At 36.6% G+C, this 25,192-nt stretch overlaps 1 pseudogene; it reads right to left on the bottom strand.

The window, feature by feature from the left end:
* Nucleotides 1–4,902: 4,902 nt before the first annotated feature.
* The window catches only part of LOC107678276 (DNA topoisomerase 2-alpha-like), a 53,122-nt pseudogene continuing 32,832 nt past the window's right edge, over nucleotides 4,903–25,192 (bottom strand).

Here is a 25,192-nt window from a genome sequence, read left to right as displayed (position 1 = left end):
TGTGTGAGAGAGGGGGGGGGGGGCAGTTTCTTCCTTTCTTTAAGCAATCTATAAACCAACATTAAACAGTGTTATTGCTGCTACTAGTCCTACTAAACTGGCCGATCAGCGATGAACAACGTATGAAACAAGACGACTACAGGGCTTTTTACACTGTGCTTAAACCTGGTTTATCATCATTCTAGACCCTGCATTTAACCCTGAGTAGGGGAACATTTCACACTTGTAATTTGGAAGAGAGGTTATCATTGTTTTCGACCCAGAGTTATGAAATCCAACTACACTTCTTTTGCAGGGATAACCCTGCATTGCTGTGAAAAAAAAGTGAACATAGGGAAACAATGTTGTATTAGGGGCTATTCACACAGAAATCATTTTTGCATTTAAAAATGGGAGACATATAAAATAGAAAAAATGCAAAGTTTAGACACATTTTTGTGGAACTAGAGCGGTGCATTTTTATGTGGGAGACTCTGCAAAATATGCAAGGTGTGAGTGCAATAGTCTAAGGGGCCGTTCATACACAATGCGTTTCTGTGTTGAAAAACTCGAGACTCAGAACAATGGAGTATTAAAAACACATGGTTTGGATATGCAGTTTTTAGAAGTTGATCTGTGTCGCATTTTTTAAATGTTATGTGCGAGAGACTATAAAAGATGGAAGGTGTGAGTGCATCGGTCTAGGGGACCATTCACACAGAATGTGTTTTTGCATTCCACTGCACTGCCAGTGTTTTTCCATGTAAACATTTGCTAGATGAACCATTGAGCTTGCATCTTGTAAATTTGCAGCGTCTTGCGTGATAGAGCTTTCTAAAAGCGTTCTCTACTAGAAAAAAGTAATTTTAGCATATTTTTTTAAAAATTAAGCAACCTCTTATTTTTCATTCATGCTGCATTCTGTGTGAACAGTCCCTTAAAATGTTACAGCGAGAAGCGTTGACAAGGCACCTGATCAGAAATTGAACAGCGTGTGCCTCAAATCAAAGACTTTAGATATACCAAGATGGTGCACTCAAATTGCTATTGCTAATTGCTATGACACCCACCTTCGAAATGAAAGAGCCAGTCGTGAGGTGGTAAAGTCATTGCGTCACTGCATCTGTTAGGAACTCCGGTTTCTGTAGACAGCCAGTGTTCTGAGACGTGGGCTTAGGACTGCACATGTGCATTGGCTGGACCAACCTGAAATAAAAGCTTTTTAACACTATTTGAGCAAACGAAATCAGGGGATCATTCATGTCAGATTTTGTTGCTGATTTGAAATGTTATTTGTGACTATGGCAAGCATTTTTGGAGATTTTAGGATTTCCACATTCAAGTAGATACTTGGTCTTGCATGCCAGAAATAGCTGCCCGAAAGCATTGCAAATATGGCCGCTGGGTGAACAGACTTTCCTTGAAAGGGACTTTGCTTTAACTGCTACTTAGTGACTAGTACTTTAACATCTACTATTGGAAAATAGCTAATTTAGGTAACAGATTAGGTCATTTTGTTTTATGGTATGAGGTTTTATCACAGTTTAATGCCAAAAGCAATCTTCATTTGATTTTTTTGAATGACGTTTTTTTGTAACTTTAATAAATGATTGAAAGCCTTCCATATGCTGTTGCTTAGTGACAGTTAACAGTTTACTTATGACAGTTAACAGTTTACTCCCGGTCACGGCTGCAACTACTTAAATAATAATTAATAAAGATTATGAATACCCAATATTAATTGTTAACCCAGTGCAAAGTATGAGTAATGTGAAACAACACCAGATAACCCAGGATTCCATTAACCTGGGGTTTAGAACAGTGGTGTTATGAGGGGAGGATTTCTGGGGCTTAAAGTTGGCATGAAACGGAAATTGTGATCATCTTTTCTTTTCTTTTGTGACACATAGCCAAGTAAAATGGATGAGAAAAAAATGTAGGACGGGACTTCATTTTCTCCATTGGGAATTTTTGATTGGATCATTGTTGTTTGCTAATTGAGTGACATTTTCTTAAAGAGGAGGGATAATTGTCTTGACTTCACACCAGATCATCAAGAGAATCAGGGTTTAGTCCAAGGTTAAAAGTTATATATCTGATTGCTTTCTATTTAACTTTTTACTATAAGTTTGAACATGATCTTGATATTAACAATCTATTTTAACCCTTTTCAATTAAATGTAAAACCTACTTTTTTCACATGATCAAAGACACTGTAATTGAGAAATTTCTGGACAAATAATAAGAGTGCCTTTTTGATCCACCTATGACTTTTAGGATTAAATTCACATTGCTGAACAGTGAACACAGTTGATGAACAAAGCTTATATTACACAATTGCCTCCCTATCAGTGAAGAAGAGCAAAGACAAATAGGAGAAAGACAGGTTGAAACAGTGTTGCGAGTAAATTAGACAATTCTACCATCTCCTGGCTGCAATGAGTTGTTGCAAATAAACATGTTGAGATCCACGAGAAAATTATGTAATGATAATGTCCTGCTTATTACACAGTTTGGTAACACTTTAAATTAGGGAACACTATTCACTATTAAGTAGTTTCTTATTAGCATGCATATTACTAGCATATTGGCTGTTTATTAGTAGCCTACTTATAAAGCACATATTAATGCATTATTCTGCATGACCATATTCTACATCCTTTAACCCTACCCAATACCTAAACATAACTACTACAAACAACTACCTTACTTAAGCAGCAAATTAGAAGTTTATTGAGGGAAAGCTCTTAATAGTGAATTAATAATAAAAGCTCTTAATAGTGTGTTCTAAAGTGTTACTATATAGTATATCCAATATATAGGCTATATATGTCCAAATTAAACAATTTAATCTAATCGAGATTTTAAACAAATCACAAGCTTGTGAATTGAAATTGAATTATATATATATATATATATATATACATTGTATACACACACAGACAAAATATTATAAAGAGACTTCAAGCTAAAATCGACTACTTTGGACAGCTGTCAATAACTGTTATTTAGGTCATTTATACCAAAATATCTGACTGTAGAACAGCACAAAACATTATTAACTTGTTAGGAACGATTTATAACTGATCAATTAAAGACATTTAGCAAATATCATGGCAATTATATTGTTCTGATCATTTAATACACATCAACAGCATTCAAATTTCATGTCAGTTGCATATACAAGATGGATTTTACCCATATATTACCCAGTACATTCTTATGCAAGTACACGTAAATGCACATACTTTATTTAAAATATATATATTGAGCTGTCAAATTATTAATCACATCCAAAATAAGTTGTTTACATGTGTGTACTGTGTATATGTATATATAAATACACACACATGCATGCATATATTTCTGAAAAAAATGTTTATATATAAATTTTATTTATAATTTAAATTATAGAAATATAGACATGTAAATATTTTCAAAATACATACTGTATGTGTATCTATATATACATAATAAATATACACAGAACACACACATATTATGCTGACCCATTCTTCCAACTTTAAAATTTCATCTATTAAATATAAACATTGCATATTTTGCAGTTAAGATCTAGTAATGGCCATGAGAGATGGTTGAACTTTTCAAATATTGACTTGCACTTCTAGTGATTACAACATGGTTTCCTTTTTGCAGAAAGTTAGACAAGCCTCGGACAAGTAGTCATTTAGACATTTAATTTTTCATAAAATTATTTCAGTACATCAAATACTTACTAGTATATTAATAACTAATAAAGCACCTAACAGATCTGGATGCAAAAAGGGAGCTATCATATAATGGACATGGAGTAAAAGCCATAAAACAATCACTGTGACTGCAAGTCTAATAATGTCACATTTTTAACAGTACAAATTCAAACATGGCTCCTTACATCTGTTGCCAGTGCAGATGTCAAATCTAAATTTATATAAATTCAGTTTCTTGCTTATGTGCATAAACCCACCTTGGTATTAAGAGACTTGAGTTCAAAGTGGGGATCAGAATGAGAACATTCAGATATTGTAATCAATACTGTGGATGCCACAGTACACGCTTTTCATTCATTTGTGGAATTGATTAGAAACGTATTCATAAAACCAGTCAAACAAATCTCATTCAAAATTTATTACAAGCTCTGAACAAAAGCACATATAAAATATTTACAAGACAATACAACATGTATAAAAAGCAACAATGAACAAGGGTAATGTGCAATAATGTTGTAACGTTTTAAAAAGAAACAAACGAAGAAATCAGGTCATTCATGTGAGGCTAGTTTGTCATTGATTGCTTTAAAAGATAGCCAACATAAAACAGGCTTTCTGCAAGCATAAACTTTTCTTTAAAGGGGTCATACGATGTTGCTAAAAATAACATTATTTTGTGTATTTGGTGTAATGAAATGTGTTTATGCAGTTTAAGGTTCAAAAAACACATTATTTTCCACATACAGTACATTACTGTTTCTCCTCTATGCCCCGCCTTTCTGAAACGCGGTCGATTTTTACAAAGCTCATCGGTCTGAAAAGCGAGGTGTGCTCTGATTGGCCAGCTATCCAGTGTGTTGTGATTGGCCAAATACTGTGATGCCATGTCCCGGCCGGAGCGATGAGACAAAAACATTAAAACCCATTATAAATGAGGCATTTGTTGCATCCAGTGGGGACATATTTACGGATTAAAATGACATATAATGTCTTTTTACGCATTGCATCGCGCAAGACCAAACAAAGTAGTTTCGCTTTCACAATGAAACACACAGCGTCACACACGGCGGGCTTGAGTGAGCAGCGGCCGGCGGATTTGACGAAGGAGTGGCCGGCAGGCTTGCGGCAACCACATGTGACGACAAAGGAAAAATTGAAATCGCATCATATGACCCCTTTAAGGTTTATATATTTTTTCCAACTCTGACCTTCGAGTATCATACATACAGGCTACTTCAGGACATTTAATAGTCATCAGAATCTGAATCAAGAGCGTAGGTCACAGGTTTGGTGGTACGTGCAGCTCGGCTCCTGGGAGCTGCAGATGTCACTACCTTCTCTTCCAGCTGAAAGCTGTCATCATCATCCCAGCTCTTTGCTCTCTGAAACGTAAAATGAAATCAGAATTAAACTAGGGCCCTATGAAACATGGACGGAATCACGGAATCCAGTCATAAAAATGGAATTTACTGTGTAACGTGGAATGTAACGCAATTTGCCAAATTTTGGATGAATAAATCAAAAGTAGGTCAGTACACAAATCAAAACGCGATATGGACTAGTGTTTGTGAATATTAAGCCACTAAATACTATTTAAATATTTTGTGAACATGCAATCTTGCATGTTCTGCCTGTCTCTTGTGTGAATGAATGGTGCAGATGCCCGGTTTAGTTTACTACGCACATACTGAAGCGTGTGACCTCAGTGTTTTCATCCTCTGCCGCCTCCATATACGAGTACATGAACAATCTCTAGAACTGGAAACACTGTAATTCATTACTGATTTTTTTTTCTTGTACTGAACAATTTTTTGTACAGCAGTTTATTGAATTCTGCACGCAACTGTATTAATTTATAAGTATGTATATCGATATTTCAATGTTTGACACAGGAGTTAAACATCAGCATATTTGTTATCACTGTGACTGAGAATAAGATTTGGTATTGACTAGGCAAATATTGATGTCATTAAAACACTCATTTTGATCAACAGTAAAGTGCCAAACTACCTTTCCAGCAGTGCTTTTGCCCTTGAGGCGAGCCATCAGATTGCCACTGTCAGAGTCTGAGCTGTCTGATTGGTCACTGCACAGAGCAGTCTTCCTCTTCTTGACTGGTTTCTTCTGAACTACAGTAGGGGCTGCGCCATCCGAGTCAGAAGACTGTTTGACAGCAGTAGGCTTCTTGGTGGCTTTGGGTTTTTTAGGACTTGTCTTGGAGAGCACATCAAGAATTGAGGGCTGTTTTGCATCTAGAAAGATAAAATCATTATTTAATAAGAAAATGCTATACTGATATTCAGTATGATAAAGTACAAGCCATTCCTTACTAAAACCAAAAATGTACACTCTTTAAAAATAAAGTTTTTTTTACTGGCATTTATAACTCGATGAAGAACCTTTAACATCCATGAAACCTTTCCACTGCACAATTTTTATACTGAAAAAAAGGTTCTTTAGATTTTTTACATTTTCCTCACACCAAGAAAAAAATGGTTCTATGGCATCGCTGCCCTTTTGGAACCTTTTAAGAGTGTAACTTCAATGAAACTCCACCATTCTCTGAAAAGGTAACTCAAATACCTGGTGCTTTCTTCTTTGAAGCAGCACTTGTCTTCTTTGCGGCAGGTTTCTTGGTGGCTCCTTCAGCTGATTTTTTGACAGGTTTAGACTCTTGGCTGGTCTCAGAATGAGCTAGTTTAACAAGCACAGTAAACAAGTAAACTAGCTGCCAAGTGATCGTGTTACAGACAAAACTAAAGAAATAATCTGTGATGGGCAGAGAGTTGTGTGGTACTTACAGCCGGACTTGCTACTGGCTTCGGGTTTCTCTACTTTTGGTTTGCTGGTGCTTTTTTTCTGAAAGAATCAAAGAAAATAATATTATAGAATAATATAGATAGAATTTTAGAATAATAATATAGATAGTCATAATAAAGAACAGGCAAGATCTGTGAAGCTAAAAGGTAGAAGTGGTGTCAGTCTTACACAACAGGTGGGGGAGGAGGGGAGTCCATGTCACTATCAGGTGCAGAGCTGGGTTCTGGGTTGAAGGACTCCTCATCCTCAACGACAGCACGCTTCTGTTTTGTGCTCTTTGTCCAGTCAACAAACTCATCTTCACTGCTCGACAGACTGTACTTCTTTTCAGCCGCAGCTGCGAAGACACACAAAACGTATTAGTTTTTTTCTCAAATTCATGTTTGATGTTTTCCAATTTACTTTCAGGGATCCCACACTTTTGACCAAATTAATTACCATGATTTACAGTCTCTACTTGATGCAGTTGCTAATATTTATATGGCCAAAAATTAAGATGAAATTGTAAGAGCTTGTAACTTAAATCAGTGAGATCTTTATAACAGTATAGCAGACCTCCATAAAATGCATAACTATTAGGGCTGGGTATTGACACAAATTTCACAATTCGATTTTGATTCACAAGCTTGTGATTCAATGTATATTATTTTGGACATATATATTAGGTTCAGTACATGGCACATTTTCTTAAAGAAAAAAAAAAATCTCTCTACTTTCAGTTGGTGCTACATTACTATAATTTTGAAGGTTAAAATTAACTGATTTGTATACAAACACCTAAATTACACTCAATTAAGTTTTTATAATAATAAAGTTATAATACTAACTTTACAATTACATTTTATTTCTACTCCAATCATTTTTTATTTATTTTTTTTTATTTTAAATATAAACATTTAAATGGTGACTGTCATAAAAACTTGATGGATTTATTCAACCCTAAAATACTGAAGAACAGTACAAATCACAATTAATGTTATATGGTGCATATATTTAGCAAAATGCTCCTCTCTAGAGTTAATTTTTCTAGCTGACTAACAAGTTTATGGTCACTGAATATGTTTTTCTCAGAGGTAAATGTGACATCACGTGACACATTGTTTACAAGCTGTTATCCTTCCGCTGTTGAAACACTGATTGACTGATTACATGAGAAAGGATATGGATTTCAGTAAGTTGTACTCTTTCTTCTAACATACCTTTGGATGTTCATTCATGTTTATTTTGTGCTGTAACTGGTATTAAAGCGGAGGAGATGATCAGTTCACATGCGCTTTGCGGTGCCGCTTCTCTTGAACTGAGGCGCTACAGTGATCGGTCACTTCACATTAAACAGCACCAAAACGGCATTTATTGTTTGAATATTGCAGACCTGCCAACCTCGGATTTTTTTTGTTGCAAGATTTAATGTTAAATATTTTTTATAGGTTAATAATCAGGGTCTTCACTCAGTTTGTGATATTCCTGTTATACAGTATTTTAGAGTAAAAAGTAGGGATGCAACAATACAGTTAGCCCACAGTTCAATAAATACCTCAGTTTTTTTATTTTTTTACCACAGTTTTTGGTTTAGTTCTTTTTTTGCTATTTAAAAAAAAAAAAAAAGAAGTATTATTTTTATGGATTGGCCATTATTTAGTGCTATGAACACATGTAATGCATGTTTCATTCACACTGGACGCCTGAGGGCGCCCTCGTGCAGAAAATCCACATATACATTATAGAAGAAATAGAACTCAGGACGCTACAGGAAATCCCTAATATGGACAAAAATAGCCAGCTATCGCTGTAACTGAATGAAAGAAGACAGAAATGCTTTGAATGATGACATTCAAAAAGAACACAATGTTTATCTGTGTTCTTAAAACCACCTCGAGTATTTTAATAATTAAGTAACGTTTAAATTTATAATCCACTGCTAAGCGCTGTTATTCCAGTGTAGAATTTATTTCTGCGTCATTCTGTGATAAGAAGCCACATCAGATCAAGAGGAAAATTATTTTAAATATTTGTCTGATGTTGTGCAGTAAAAGAATGTTATAATGTTCTTTTTTGTTGTTGGACAAAAGGTTTAGTCATTACAAGGGAAGATGCTCGGCGTGCGTTGCTTTTTCAGATGCAGGCGTTTCCTCATCTCGGCGCGCAGACTCACGGACACACAAACAGAGCCAGCTTGGAGAGAAATAAAACGCACGGAAATTTAAAAGCAAAACCTAAAAAACCGCTCCGATTGGTTGAACTCATCTTTTTCTGTTGCTTGTTTTGAATACTGCACGTGGACAGAGGCGTCACCAGGTTTTTTGCGTAGTTTAGAGTGAAACCGTACCAGCGTACTTTGAGGTCAAAATGCGTATCCTCTACGCAAAATGCGTACAGGTTGGCAGGTCTGATATTGTAATAAAATGGACATAATTTGAAATCTGAGACTTAGTTTCATACCAAAACAAAAGTAATAAAGCTTATTGTGATTTATTGGATGGGAGGAACACTACAATGTTCTGTTCATTAACTGAAAACAGGCTAGACTAATACTAATAGATTAATTGGATTTAAGAATCAATATAGTTTTGTAAAAATAAAAATCGATTAAAATCGAGAAATCAATATTTTTTTTTTTACCCAACCCTAAGTTGTCACTCTATATCTCCCAATAATATGTCATAGAAAAAGGCAGCTAATCAGTTTTACAGTTCACCTTGTTCCATCGCTTCATAAACAGTTTTGTACTCAGCTAAACCTCATGGACAAAAGGAGAGTAAACATGCATGAAGATTTCAACCTTTGCGCTCTCTCTTCTCTCTTGGAGCCACTTCCTCAGGGATGAACTCCATGTCAGATTCAGACTCTCCCTCCTCAGAAGGCCGGGACTGCTTCTTCTGGACCGGTTTAAAGGAGAGGGTGGTCTGTTTTCCTGACTTTGAGCCTGACACAGAGACAAGATGAAACCTTAAGATCAGAATTTCATGACATTGCACAAATGCATCGGATTTCAAAATTGCATTTTACAGACCTTAACAGTACATTCTTCAGTAAATTAAAAATTCCCCATTTATGAACTACACTGTCAAGTAGAATGGGAGCATTTGAAATTCTGTTTCGACTGTGTGATGGCACTCAGTCTGTAGCACACACATATGCACCATGTTCTTCCCAACAGTCTCATAGCAATTCATAACCAGTTTTCGTTTTGATGAAATGGTGGCAAAAATCATATGAATTTGTATGATCAGCTTATGCCCTACTGAGGATTAGGTTTAGGGGTGGAACTTCAAAATCATGCAAAATTCTGTAATTTTGTAACCTCATTAATTATATTAAAGGATTAGTTCACTTTCAGAATAAAGGGCTCTACAGGATCCCAGCCGAGGAATAGGGATCTTATCTAGCGAAACGATCAGTCATTGTCTTAAAAAAAAAAAAAGAAGAAGAAAAAAAAAAGGAAATTACATACTTTAACCACAAATATTCGTCTTGCACTAGCTCGACTTCACGCATTTCGTGATCACGTTGTTAAGGTCTGAAGTGCCGACCCAGTGATTACAAAGCAAAAGCGCAAAGAAAATCAAATACCCTTTACCAAAAAAAAAAAAGAAAAAAAAAGTTAATAACAATGTCAGACGATTTTGAGTTTTTCGTCTTACCCTAACTTTTTGAACCGAAGCACACAGACGAAGAGCTAACCATGCGTGACTTTTCCAATGTGATTACATAATGCGTGAAGCTGAGCTAGTGCAAGATGTGCATTTGTGATTAAAAAGTATATACATTTTTAGTTTATTTTTATTTTTTTAGAAAATGACAGATCGTTTAGCTAGATAAGACCCTTATTCCTCGGCTGGGATCGTGTAGAACCCTTTGAAGCTGCATTGAAAGTGTAATTTAGACCTTCAACCCGTTGGCCACCATTGAAGTCCATTATATGGAGAAAAATCCTGGAATGTTTTCCTCAAAGACCTTAATTTCTTTGCGGCTGAAGACAGAAAGACAGGAACATCTCTGGTTTGACACGGGGGTGAGTAAATTATCAGGAATTTTTTTATTCTGGAAGTGAACTAATCCTTTAATAACAATTTTAATAATTTAAACTACAGAAAAAACAGCAGTCCATAGACATCCAATTTCCTTCATTTTCATATAGTACATGTCTGTCTTACTTTTGTCTTTGGCTGGCTCTTTCTTGATCTTCTTAGTGAGTCTTGCAGTCAGTCCCATCTCACAGCCATCAGCTGCTGCGTCTGCTTCATCATCAAACTCCATCTTCATCACCACACCAGCGTCTTTCTAAAAATACACAACCATTCCCCCAGGATCAGCTAAACTTATAAAATGTCTGGCAATGAAAACTTACCGAATTTGCTGCTTTAAAACAATAATCTGCAAGCAGCAATTAAGGGGCAAAGTACAACAGAGATAAAATAAAGAACTAAGGTGCTGTCTTTAATCACTCAGTAAAGACTAGGGTTCTCCAACCCTACTCCTGGAGAGCTAGGACGTTTCTCAATGTGTGTTCTTGTGACTTGTGAACCGTCATCAGTCGTTGCCCAAGTACTGTTCCAATTCAAAGTTCACATCTAGCCAAGTACAGTTCAAATCTCCGGATGTGTTCTTGCTCTGCCTCGTTTATCGAGGATGCATCAAGAGGTGACTTGTGCAAATTTGAGGCAGCAGGTGTCCCACAATGCATTTCGCACCAACTAGTAAGTGTTAATGGCGGAGGAGAAAACCCGCATAATTTTCAAAATATTATTGTTATCTTGTCATGAAATGTACTTTTTTTTGTTTTGTTTTTTAGGCGAGAATGTAGTTGTTTAAAACTCAAATCTGCAGTTTATTTATAAAGATAGCGCCTATTTGAAAATTTGCTTCACCGATTTCGGAGATGTGAGCTCCAGGCGATCACCAGGCACTCAGTGCTCATGTTTTCCGCCAAGAGCAGCCTTACCTTGGCTAGTCTTTCTGCCATTTGCCGCTAGCTTGGATGATTCTGTAGTGGTTAAACATAATATATAATTTGTTTTGGGTAAATCTAACAGGCAATCTTTGGTCTCATGAATCTATTATTTGTTTCTGGTCATATCTTTTTAACTGAGCACAAAGTTTAGTTTCATAACTTTATATATTTATCTTAGCGTACAGCGCTGATGTAGCATACGTTTGACTGAATTGTTTGCTTTTGTCTTTATTTCCTATTACATAAGCCTCTTATATTTCATACTAATTTATGCTTAATGGCTATTATTGTTCATTAAAGCTGACATTTATCAAAAAGAGGCAGCGTAGTGTTTTATGTCATACATTTATACATACAATGAAGATAATCAGAGTATATATGTATATATATGCGCACATATTGCCTGAACCACATATTAATGTTTTATGTATTTTTGTGCGTTTTATATTATGTGGTTGTGTTTTATATTTCGCTTTGTTATAAGTATACATACAATGAGTAAAGATAATCAAAGTATGTCCGCATTGCCTGAACTACATTTTTGTGGCTATTAATGTTTAAAGGGGTCATATGATGCGGTTTCAATTTTTCCTTTGTCTTTGGAGTGTTACAAGCACTTGGTGCATAAAGAAGATCTGTAAAGTTGCAAAGACTAAAGTCTCAAATCCAAAGAGATATTCTTTATAAAAGTTAAGTCAGCCACGCCTACCTAAAACGGCTCGTTCTAACACACCCCACATACCTACGTCACTATCTGGGAAGATTTGCATAACACCGCCCAAATGTTCACGCAAAGAAAGAAGGCGTAACTTTTATTCTCGCTGTAGTATTGTTGTTGCCGCTGCCATGTCGTGAAGGCACTGTGTGATTCGTTGTGAAAGCGAAACTTTGTTTGGCCTTCCAAAAGAGAACGATATCTGTTTCGTCATGCCTGGAGCTGATCCGTGCTGGTTGCTGAGGAAATACTACAACTTTGCGCTGTGGATCACCAGATCGGCTTTCACCGTGGACGAAGCGGAGTCCAGCCCGGGGTCGTCACATGTGGTTGCCGCAAGCCCGCCGGACGCTCCTTTGTCGAATCCGCCGCCTCTGCTCACTCTAGCCCTCCGGCCATTCCTCACTTTATCCCCCGGCCTCTGCTCACTCTAGGCCGCCGTGTGTGACGCTGTGTTTTGTTGTGAAAGCGAAACTACTTTGTTTTTGATCTTCCAGAGTTTATGGAGGACCGTTTCCTGATCCTGGGAGAGTAGACTACAATGCCAGCTGTTCGGACTCAAAGACTGTAAGTACATTTTTTTGGCGCGATGTATAAGTCATTATAATCCATAATTATGTCCCCACTGGATGCAACGAATGCCTCGTTTATAATGGGTTTAGCTGCTTCAGGTGTGTTTGGTTGAAGCTGAACTCTGCAGTATGGTAGCTCTCCAGGAACATGGTTGGAGACCTCTGTTAAAGTCATTTGTTGATACAGAATTTTACTACAAAACTCAAAATGGCTGACGCCTAAAAGTGAAGTGACGTGACATGTGGCCAAGTATGGTTACCCAAACTAAGAATTAGTGCTCTGCATTTATCCCATCCTAAGTACACACACACAGCAGTGAACACACACACCGTGAACACACACCCGGAGCAGTGGGCAGCCATTTATGCTGCGGCATATGTCTGCCTTAAAAAGGCAGACATAGGAAAATTAGGTATCATTCAATTCAGTATACCGTTCCAAATCTATCGAGACCAATCTTATATATATATATATATATATATATACACACACATACATATACATACATATATATATCTTTTGACTAGTAGGTGGCACTGTGCCGAAACTGGTCAGGTGTCCTCAGTTCATGCTTGTTATAACACATACCAAGTTTGTTCAGAAATCCGCTAAAGCATTAGGGCTGTCAAAATGGCTGGAAAACCGAATTCGAATTTTTTACTTAAATATTATCAAAATTCAAATTATATTCAAATTTAAAATGCATAATTTCAATTAGGGTGAAGAAAAGCTTTTGGCTTCTCTCCTAAGGCCACAAGAGGGCGCATAGAGCAAAATATTACTAATGCGCGTTTATTCAAAGCATAAGATAACACGACTATCTATGAAAAAAGTGCATAATGTTTATAAACCAATTATAATTCATCGCATCTCGTGCACCACTGATAAGGCTGCCTCCTTAACGCACACCTAAAATTCGAATGCAACGCTTTTGAATTCGAATGTGGATTTTTATTTTAAATTCGACAAATATTCGAAATTCTAATTTTTTTTGACAGCCCTATAAAGCATTGCGGTGATATAGCCTCATGTCCATTTCTGGACAAACTTCATCAAATTCGTTAATGCGCTTTACAAAAATGGTTTGGTACATCAAAAAGCCAGAATGCTCTGATGATGATCTGAGCCAATTTTGGTGAAAATTGGACAAACTGTCTAGGACAAGTTTGAAAGTAGTTTTTTTTTTGGAAAATTCAAAATTGCAAAAAGTTCTGACCCATAGAATTGTAAATTTTAGTATGCATTTGACTCTGTATGAGCAAAGGAATCAGAGGGGAAAAAAATGCTTTTTAGACCTTAAGGTTCAAAAGTTATTAGCAGAAACATGTACAAACTTGGCCTGTTGGTGGGACTACAGAGTTTGCGTTACAGACTACAAATTTGCTGTGGTTAATGATGAGACTATCCTCTATCCGTGTGCCACATTTCATAACTTTCCCGCAAGCGGTTCTATAAGATTCATAATACACTTACACTAAAGCGTTTGAAAAATACAGCATTTTACTACAAAATTCGAAATGGTCCACGCTCAAAATGGCTGACATAGAAAAATTTGGTATTGTTTGATTCGGTATGGGGCTCAGAATCTAACGAGATCACAAATTTTGACCTGTAAGTGGCCCTGTGTCGAAACTACTCAATGCCCTCAGGTCATGCTTGGTATAACACGTACCAAGCTTGGTCCGAAAAAGATATAGCCTCATGTCCATTTTTGCCCGAATTTCATCAAATTTGTTGATGCGCTTTACAAAAACCGTTTGGTATATCAAAAAGCTTTTGATAACTGTTTGCCAGCATTGTCTGAAGATGACCTGAGCCAAAGCGTGTAAAACGAGTTTGAAAAAGTAGATAGACAATTTTAAAAATTGCGAAAAATCTTGACCCTAAGAAAAAAAAGAATTTGGTCTGCATTTGACTCTGCATGAGCCAAGGAATCAGAGGGAAAAATAATTTTGGGTAACACTTTCTATGAAGCCCGTATTTATAATACATTATAAGGGTATTCTTAAGGCATTATAATGAATGCATAATGCATTATAAAAAAATTGTGTTATAAATCATCATACTCTTAAAAGCTATAACCACAAATAAGTAAATATTATAATACATTAAAACTGTTCTTATGAATATTCATGAGATGATACAACATTATAAGTTTTTTTTATAATGCATTATGCATTCATTATAATGCCTTAAGAATACCCTTATAATGTATTATAAATACGGGCTTCATAGGAAGTGTTACCGAATTTTGCTTCTAGACCTTATGGTTCAAAAGCTATTAGCAGAAATATGAGTTTTTGAGCCTATTGGTGACGCTACAGAGTTTGAGACTCCAAATTTGCTAAGATTAATATTGAGACTGTCCTCTGTGTGCCAAATTTCAGAACTTTCCCCCAAACAGTTCTATGGGTTGCCATAGACTTCCAGAGCGGATGAAGGAAGAATAAGAATACGAAAAATAACTAACAGATACAATAGGTGCCTAAGCACCTTTGGTGATTGGCCCCTAATAATCTAATAAACAACGGCAACAAAAAATCCACTTGAAGTGCAGTACAGTGACCACTCAGAGATTTGCATAAGCGCCGTTTATGCACACATGCAAATCTCATTCTGCACACACATACCTTCACAGCTTTGCCTCGTTTGGCTCCCTCCTTCTTAACGGCCTGGACCTTCATGGTGCTGGTGATGCGGGGGATGACACGGCGGCCCTGTGGGGTGGGCATGGTCTCATTCTTTACCTTCACCACCTTTGATTTGCCTACTTTACCTTTCACCACAGGCACTGCATTCTGTGTCTCCATCTCCTTCTGTTCCACCCGCTATATACAAATACACAGATAACCATTGATGACTCTACAAATCACTAACCACTATGAAATGTTAAACAGGCACAATTTTCATTAAAATGACTAAAATTATTTCTTCATACAAAGATGTTTATCATATAAGGTTCCACCAAATGCAAAAAACAGTAAATTATGATCTGCATCTTGTTTACCTCCAGCTCCTCAGTAAAGGCTGCCAGATCCTCTTTCCACAGATCAGCAGGCGCTTTCATCTTGAGCGTGTTCAACTCCGTTATCTGCAGAACAAAAGTATGAGAACCTGTGTAAACTCCACCGCTATACTAAAATCACCAGCTGTGTTTCCATCCATCACAGACTTATAGTCACCTTAGCATCTCTCTGTCTGCACAGTTCATCTTTCTTTTCTTTGGTCAGGAACCACATGGGCATGCTGAGCAGATAGTTATAATCAGGGCCAGATGTCGTCTCTTTTTCTTTCTCCTCTTCATCCTCCCCAGCATCCTCCTCTGCATCCTGCCAAACACACAGTGAAAATGATACTAATGCAGGTAACAGGTCAAAGAAAACAAAAGCATTTAGTTTAATAAATGTGTAGGGTGTACCTTCTCCTGAGCATCTTTCCATGCCTTAACAGGGTCTGAGTCATAGCCCATCTGCTGAAGCATGCGGATCAGGTCCTTTTTAGGTCTATTTTCTAAAAATAATAAAGATAAGAAGCTTCATATCAAAGACCTAAAGATAGTTACCTTGGAATCTGTTTTTACTTTAATAACACCAAGGGATGCACAATGTATAGTACCATATACAATTTTTCCCATTAATTACCTAGACTGTAGTGGACTGTAGTTTTGACAAAGCATCAAATAAACTAAAATTATCAAATCGTAAGAGGTTGCCATTAAATCAGGGGTTAAAGCAAAAAAATAAAATCCTGAGCCTGAACTTTTTTCCGGGGTTTGCGGGTGCAGACACATACACAGGGTTATTTGGCAAACAAAACAAGAAAACGATTTTCCTTGAAACTAACTAGTAACGTATCTGCCATTGCCATAAACCCTGGACAGGCTCAGACTACAGATTATGGAGGGATATTTGAAACAGCAATACCAAGAAAGTTTACTCATTACAAAATGGTGCAAACACATGCAACATTTAGGATGCTTTTGATATCAAGTTTTGCTGGTTAGCTTTGTCCTTGACAGGGTACAAGATGACCTACAATTTAAAACATGAAATTTCTGAAATTGTTTTGTTCAAAAGAAATAATGGTAAATTAAATACTAGGAAATGAATATAAAATAGGAAATATGCAAAAACAGTTTACTACAGAAAACTACAGTTCAGTTTAAATAACAACAAAAACATTAAAATGGTCCAAGAACTGGTAACTTAAACAGGGTTCGTACAGATACTGCAAAATAAAATTCCAGGACTTTCAAGGACTTGCACTACTTTTTGGGTTTTCAAGGACTAAAATCAGATCTCACTTATCAATCAATGTTATTATCTTTCAAATTCTAATAAATAAACCAATAAAACAAAATGGTACAAATAAAGTGCATCACATGCAAAGAATGCAATGACTGTGGCAACTTTAACATTTGAAAGGATACTATGGAACCAAGTACATGGTTTTATTGAACAACACTGTTAAATACATAATGTAATATGCCTATATTTATAACAAATACGCCAGCGTACAAAGGGCGCCAACGGCCTGGTGAGGTTTCATGTGATTCAAAGTTTAAATGCATTTAATTTTAATATTTGGCTACATGCAAAGTCAGAAACTTTTATTTATAAATCGTGATGTACAATAAATCGCATATTTAGAAATGTTAATGGATTCTCCTGTGTTGGCATAGGTTTAAATGATTTACATTACAAATCAAGTATGTTTTCCCAGATGAATGTTAAGCTACCCAAACTCACCGTTAGTTTGGTTGAGAGTGAAAGCTGTGTTCCTCTCATACATTGGTAGGTGAACTCATGAACTCGAACGTGATATCAACAAGTGTTTTTAAAATGTAGGACGACTATCTTTTTTTCCCGCAGCCAAACGCTACACACCGGAGATCCGGCACGGTGCCGGAGAACTTTAAGCCCTGGTGATATCAACAAGTGTTTTTAAATGTAGGAGTTTTTAAATGTAGGACAACTATCTTTTTTTCCCCCGCAGCCAAACGCCGCACACCGGAGATCCGGCACGGTGCCGGAGAACTTTAAGCCCTGCATTAAATATACTGTTGCACTGCTTGGTTCAAAGCAAAGGGTGGCATGCAAGCAGCTTGTGATCCAATGTTTTCCAAGTCTCAGAGCAGTTTTTTTCACAGTGAAGTGACCGCAGGAAACTCATCTCAATGTGCACCAGCTTAGCAGTTTCACACTAGCATAATTGCCAACATTTCAGTGGACAGATTTTTACAGCATTTCACTAGATTGGTAACGAGAAATGTTTGTAAACCTGTTGTCACAAAATAGGTCTTCCTCCAGTTTTCAAAAAAAAAAAAAACACGAATTAAGACAGTATTGTAATGATATTACTGTAATACAAAATTATACACTTAAGATTTTTTTTTTTTACATTTATATTACAGTGCAGTCTTAGGGATCACAACAACAAAAGCTATAAAGTTTTTCCTTTATTATGATTCATTTTTATCACATTCAAATATTTTGGCTTCCTAAAAACACCAGATTAATTGTAATGTGATCTAAAAAGAGTCCACTTTAAAGTCCAGGTACAAATCAACGCAAAGACTTTATCCCCCATGTACATTACAAGGTTGTCATTGTTTTTAACAGTTTATCTGTATTGGCCAAAATTCCCCAATAACACCCATAAAATAGTTATTGGGTGTGGGCCATGAAGGCTATTACAAACATGATAGTCATTAAATCATTTAGTAGTTCAGTCCATTTTCTAGTAATGTACACTTTCAGGAAGCAAAATGTGTTGATAGCAAATAAATAGGTTTCAAGTGCACTTTTAATGTGTTGAGTTCAGTGTATGGCACAAGGCAAAAATAGACTCCATGCCAAAACATTACTAACTGCCGCATAGTGTTAATTTCGTTAATGAAAACAATGATCGTCGACAAGGTTTTTTCCCCTGACGAAAACGAGATAAGGTCATTAAACGATAATGGAGACTAAATGAACATGCAATATTGTTGACAAAAAAAGACGAGACTAAAATGTAGTTACAGGGTTTCTACAGACATGAACAAGTTAAATTTAAGACTAAGAACTTTTTAATTACCACCTTATATGAAATTTAAGACCTAAACCTGTAATGGAAATGCACATTATATTACATACATATATGTAATATTTAATGTGTTTAACATAAAAAGAAAACTAAATATCACTGTAATAAATTGTATTTATTACCAAGATATAAAGTGAACTTTTCATATCAAAAGACAATATTCCATGCAAAATAACTCCACAAAAGCACCGCATCACCAAGATTTTTGGTGGTGCAAAATTTATTCTGAAGCAATATTTTCATCAGTGTTCTATCAGCTTTTACATACTTAAATCTGCATATTTTTATTTAACTTTACAAAGGCCTATTTTTAAAAAAAAATATATATATATATATATATATATATATATATATATACACACACACATACAATTATGTTATTTTGGGTCAGTAACTTTTTTTTGTTTTTAAAAAAAAAAAAAAAAAATCAGTATCACATTTGTAATCATGGTAATTTTTGGAGAAAAAAAAAAAAAACTGACTCTTCATGTGAAATTGATTAACTATATGAAGTGCTATAAATACATTCATTTTCTGCCCCCATGTCTTGAATTTGTGATCATTCTGAATGTATTTTAATAGACTGAATCATGCAGTAAAAGAGCGCACTGTAAATGCGCATGTGCACTAGACTTCACGTAATGCGTGCGTGCACTCCGTAGGTGTTTTGAATGTTTTTTTGCGTCATGAGAATATTCATCAAAATGGCTCACTTGTCATGGTATGTTACTTAACTATATCATGTTATGAATAAACTAAACATTTAGATTTTTTACCTCTGTGTGTTTCTTCTGAGTTTCTTTATGTGTGCTCTTATGCTTGTTTGTTCTGAAGTCTCACAAAGAGACAAAGTGAGCCTCAACAGCGCGACCTTGATACCAGAATACACCATCCATTATCAATCGCTGTTTACATTGAATGTAGGCTAATAAAATTAGAAGAATCACTCTCGCATTTCGATGCGTCGCTGGCTATTTTTTTATTTATTTTTGTCACTTATGTTTTAATCAGGCTTTTTGTCCGGTCAGGCAAGTAAAAAAATAAAATTAAAAAATTAAACTAGCTAGAAGGCTGATCAGCTGTAGCCCGACCTATATTATTTTTATTATTATTGACAACATTAAGAAGGTAGTTCGACCTGTATTCTGCTACTGCGATTCTCTCTGATGATGCAGTAACTATTACCGCGGGGGAGAAAAAAAAATCTTCGGTCTGTCCAATGATTGTAAACAGTCATTAGGTCCATCAGACTTAAGATATTTTAGCGGTAATGTGACCAAAAATATTTAAGACCCATCGAATCTGAATTTAAGACATTTTAAGACTATTTAAGGACCCGCGGACACCCTGAGTTAAAAGAACAAAAATTGTATCAAAACATTTCAGGCTGCTGTACAAGACTATTATGCGAGCGTTCATGTTTGCCAGATATCAAGACCTCAAATCCCCCAATCAGAGCTTTTCTGTTAAACAGATATGTACTCTGCCTGGCTTTTTGCTTTATGCAATCTGGCAACCATTCACACGCCCTCTCTCTGCGGAAGCGCAGTGATCTGAAAACACCGACATACAGTACTGTACAAGTAAGCTGGAGTTCAGCGATATCCATTTGAGGTATTCTCCTTAAATGAAAGTGTCATTCAACCAGTCTGTGTTCGGTCATTGATCGCGACTGTATTGTTTGCGATAGTAGCTGCGAATTTTAACGTTACTTACTCTGTGCAGCAATAAGTCTTTTTGCCGTTGTTTTAAAAGAGAAACATTATTGCAATTTGGAATTATTGTTATTACTATTAGGAATTTCTCTGTTATAATATTTGAGAATAGGTTTTTGTTATACCAGTTTTCATAAAGTAGACAGGGCGATCTGAAGTCTTTGGTGCTTATTTAGCCTCTAATTGATATCCTGTTATAAATCTGTACACTGACGTTAGATGAGGTAAAATAAACCATGCATACGAGTCGATATTCTATTGATCTGTGCTTATTGGTGAAAGAGCAACTTCTGATGAAATTTAAAAATAAATTTCCCAAATGACAACAATTATTGCAATTAAAATTGAGCAAAATTATATATGTATTTATATCATATTATACAGTAAGACGAAAATGTTTCTACTGACTAAAACTCTCAGACATTTAGTTGACTAAAACAGGACAAGTTGACTAAATATGATAAAAACTAAATGTTATATTCTAGAGCCCGACCGATATGTTTTTTTTGGATCTCCACCAAATTCGGGGGATCCCTTCAGCTCGAGGAGTCCTCTCGAACGCCACCCTCCTCGCGTCGGTAGCCCCCCGGGATCGCTAGGCGAATTTAACCACCCGTAACTCCCGAACCCCGGGGGCTATCCACGCGGGGGTGGTCTCATTCGAAAGAGGGCCTCTAGACGTAAACTCGATTCCATTCGAGAGGGTTCCTCGAGCTGAAGGGATCCCCGGAATTTGGTACGGATTCGCCGCGCGGTTATGGAGATATGGCCGTTCAAAGTTTCAATGGTTTTCCATAGACTTAAGCTTTAAAACGTTTCATCCAGGTCGCCAGTAGCAAACAATGGACAAACTAAGTAATTACACCATTTCAAGCATTTTATCTGCATTATATGTTCTGTAAAAAAAATGTTAATATCGGCGGCATATTCGCCGATACCGATATATCGGCGACAGGCTCATATCGGCCGATAATATCAGCAAAACGATATATCAGTCGGGCTCTATTATATTCTACACAGGACTAAGACTAAATTAAAAATAGCTGACAAAATTAACACTACTGCCACATTCATAACTTTGGTACTACACAGCACCAGTCTTGTGTAGCGTGAATGCTCATTCCTGTTAATATGTGCTGCTTCTGCATGTGGTGTGAAAAGACAAAGAGGGAAAACAAAGCATGTCTTACCAATGACCAGTGTGCCTTGGATCTTTTCCAGAATAAATCGGGCCTGGTTGGAAAGTTTGGCACTTTCAGCTCCCAGCATACCTAGCAGCCAGTCTTTCCTGAGGATGTAATACTTCATTCTGAGCTCAAAGAAATCCTTCAAGATGTCCTGAACAGACTCGTACTTTTTCAGACTGCCCACATGATCAAACAACACCTGCATGAGAATGATTTAGACAACAGAAGACAAATGATTTCAGGATTGGGCAAAAAACAAATGCATTTTTTAAAATATACATGCTATACATGATATAAAATGTGTGGTGTGTTGTTCACCATGGAGTGACAAGTGAGCAGATTCTGTAGTTTGAAGACTTTGTGTAGTCCAGCTGCCTCAGCCTCTCTCAGGCGCTCCTCTGTCATCTTAATGACAAAACGTACTGTGGTGTCTGTATGATACTCCTTATAGTCTGTGATCAAAGGAGGAACCTTCTCTGTGCCGTTCAGCATCGCCTCCAACACATTCTCCTTATAGGTCTGAGAGATATTGTGTTATTCATCATTTATTCCAAAGAAAATGTTTGTCAATTCTAACTGCTGACTAGCATAATCAGGGTATATACAGGAATCATGGAGTTAAATTTAATACCATTTAAGAACTTTTTTAAGACTTTCCATACATTTTAAGACCTCATCGCCACTCCAAGTTTTAACCGGTTACATCTGTGACACTTTAACTTACATTTACTATATACTGTTTGTAAGATAGCACAACTAAACAGTCTTACTTTGTGATAACTCCTTATCAAACATAATTCAGAAGGGGGGAACGAAGCACAAGAGAATTAATTGAGTGACTAACCAATGCAACCCAAGAAACAAGAATTAGACCAATAAACAAAACAACTGACAAAACTTGAGGAGGGAAAATAAAGCTCTCCGAGCTAACGGGGCAATGAGCTCACACAGTATATTCAAAAGATGTATTTGTCACATCAACTCAAACCATAGCGGTTTTGTGGAACACTTCTCATGACAAACATCTGACTGATCAGACAGTTTACCTGTGATTACAGAGTGCTTTTGATGCAGATTTGTCAGTACTGCAACCTGATCATGTCTGAATGATCATGGAAGGTGAAATAATGATCACAACTATTACATCATTTTAATTGTGCATCCCAAGCCCATGCCAGTAAAAAAAAAAAAAAAAACAGCCCAAAGTAGCGCAATTACCATGTCTAAATATAAAAAAGTAATTTCCATCTCTAAAATACAACCCTCTACGCACACCTTGGCAATATAATCGCCATTGGCTAGCAAATTTTTTTGTTTACTCGCCAGACTGATATACTATTTTACACACACACACAAACACACACGTTTACTTAGCTATCTAAATGGGGACATTACATAGACTTCTATTGTTTTTATATACAGATAGTTATACACTTTTTAACCTAAACCCACCCCTAACCCTCACAGAAAACTTTCTGCATTTTTACAAAGAGAGAGAGAGAGAGAGAGAGAGAGAGAGAGAGAGAGAGAGAGAGAGAGAGAGAGAGAGAGAGAGAGAGAGAGAGAGAGAGAGAGAGAGAGAGAGAGAGAGAGAGAGAGAGAGAGAGAGAGAGAGAGAGAGAGAGAGAGAGAGAGAGAGAGAGAGAGAGAGAGAGAGAGAGAGAGAGAGAGAGAGAGAGAGAGAGATGCAGAGGAGATGCAGAGCAGGGGGACGCGAGGAACAGAATTAAGAACCGCTGCTTTAGAGCATTGATTTTGAAACTTGTGAATCCATTAGAATCATTAAAAGACAGAATCGCGATTCATATATGAATAGATTTTTACGTACACATCTAGTTTTCTCTTCCTCTTCTCAAAAGCAGCGCAGCATGGCCTCGCCCCCTTTGCTGCCTTTTCCCGAGGGCGGGGTTTATCTGGGTTTGTTACGTCACGAACCCAGGAAGTAACTTGTTGTAGTCCCTACCAGCCGTTTTTGTAGGCATTAAACTGCCAGAATTTTAAGACGATATCTCCGTTTGCATTGAACTTTCAGCTTCGTAACTTTGCAGATATTGTTTATGCTCAAACAGCAACATTACACACTAACTAACGTTAAAAAAGTGAAATCGCAATCAACCACCCCTTTAACAGATTTTATCCTTACATTATTTACTTTAATGCAGATTTAAGATTGGTTTATATTAGCTGTCAATCACTCAGTCACTGCTTTCCGCTTACTACGGCGAGAAGAAGAATGGGCTGAAGAAGAGAGTAAATGAAAAGAACAGACAGATTTCTTTTGTAAACAACCTAAAGTTAACCTGAGTTTGGTTAAACACAAAGAGAGAGCTCTTCTTTGGCGAGGGTTAGGATGGTGTATGCGGTGTTAGACTTTACATTCAGCTCTGCCAATTGCACGGAACAGGTTAGGGGTGTGCGATATTGACAAAAAAATTATATCTCTATATTTTCTGGGATTTTATCGATAACGATAATTTGACTGAGTGTTACTGTGCTGATATCTTAAGGACTACAGTGGACAGCTGACTCCTAAAGTGTTTGATATTCTTCATATTCTGTGTGGTGGTCAGTTCAAAGCAGTGACAGAAATTAATCTTTTTCAATAAGTTCAAATAGATTTTTGCCTTTTATGGTCATTTTTACCTTAAAGTCTTTTTTTCTAAAAGTGTGCATTATCATTTGAGTCAAATTCTTATATTTAATCACTCAATTATAATAAGACATTTGGGCTGTTATCAAGCAAATGAAAGTATCAACAAAATTTATCTTTGCAATGCAGAGGAAACAGAAGCTGCATCTGAAGTGGCATTTAGATGCATTTACACTGATTAATGCAGGACATGAATGCATTTAACCTGCAGTTACACATGCATAAATGTTTTAATATTGTTAACATAAAATGTTGAACACTGATAATTGAAATATTTGAAACTTTAAATGTGAAATTAAAGTACCGCCAGTAGGTGGCAGTAAGTCACTGCTAATAAGCAAGTCATTGCGATTGAACCGAATCACTTAAAACGGTTGATTCATTCAGGAACGAGACACCGTCATGTTGCTCAGAGACGCAAAAACAGGCAATATGGTGTCTAAACCGCAAGTCTCTTAATATTAACTTATTGTTTATTGAACAGTTGTATAAAATCTCTAACCTAATAGACTTCACGTCATGTATGCGTGCACTCTCTGTAGGTGTTTTGTTTGGATTTTGCAATATACTCAATGTCAAACCGCACATCGTAAAACAACAATTACGAAATGTGTAGATTCAGTGCCGAACGAGCACATATAGCACAGTGCATTTTCATAGCGAAGCAACTCAAATGGCGCTTTTCCACTGCGTGGTACGGCTCGGTACGGCTCAGTACGGCACGGTTTGCGTTTCCACTGCAGTTCAGTACCGCTTTAGAGTGGGCGGGATTATTCACATGTCGTTATAGTTGCGCCGCCTCTAC

This window comes from Sinocyclocheilus anshuiensis, unplaced genomic scaffold (genome assembly GCF_001515605.1).
Source record: "Sinocyclocheilus anshuiensis isolate Anshui unplaced genomic scaffold, SAMN03320099.WGS_v1.1 scaffold1034, whole genome shotgun sequence".
NCBI lineage: Eukaryota > Metazoa > Chordata > Actinopteri > Cypriniformes > Cyprinidae > Sinocyclocheilus > Sinocyclocheilus anshuiensis.
Note: the sequence above shows the minus strand (reverse complement) of the source record. Positions and strands in the feature narration are given on the sequence as shown.